Source organism: Sinocyclocheilus rhinocerous, unplaced genomic scaffold (assembly GCF_001515625.1).
Source record: "Sinocyclocheilus rhinocerous isolate Xijiao unplaced genomic scaffold, SAMN03320098_v1.1 scaffold36, whole genome shotgun sequence".
Taxonomy (NCBI): domain Eukaryota; kingdom Metazoa; phylum Chordata; class Actinopteri; order Cypriniformes; family Cyprinidae; genus Sinocyclocheilus; species Sinocyclocheilus rhinocerous.
This window is the reverse complement of record NW_015664459.1, coordinates 608359-608563: the sequence shown is the minus strand read 5'-3', so window position 1 is coordinate 608563 and position 205 is coordinate 608359.

The window sequence follows — 205 nt, the reverse complement described above, 5'->3', positions numbered from 1 at the left end:
TTCAGCTTCTATATGCATTGTACAGTTTTTATATATTTTGAAAAAAAAAAGATTTATACTTTATTCTTATTTCTACCAAATTCTATTTTCTACCTGACAGACAGACACATGCAGAAGTTGCACTATACTGTAGGACTACGGCTTCTGTTTACATTGTATAGTTTTGTATATTTTGAAAAAAAAAAAAAAAAAAATTTAAAAAAAA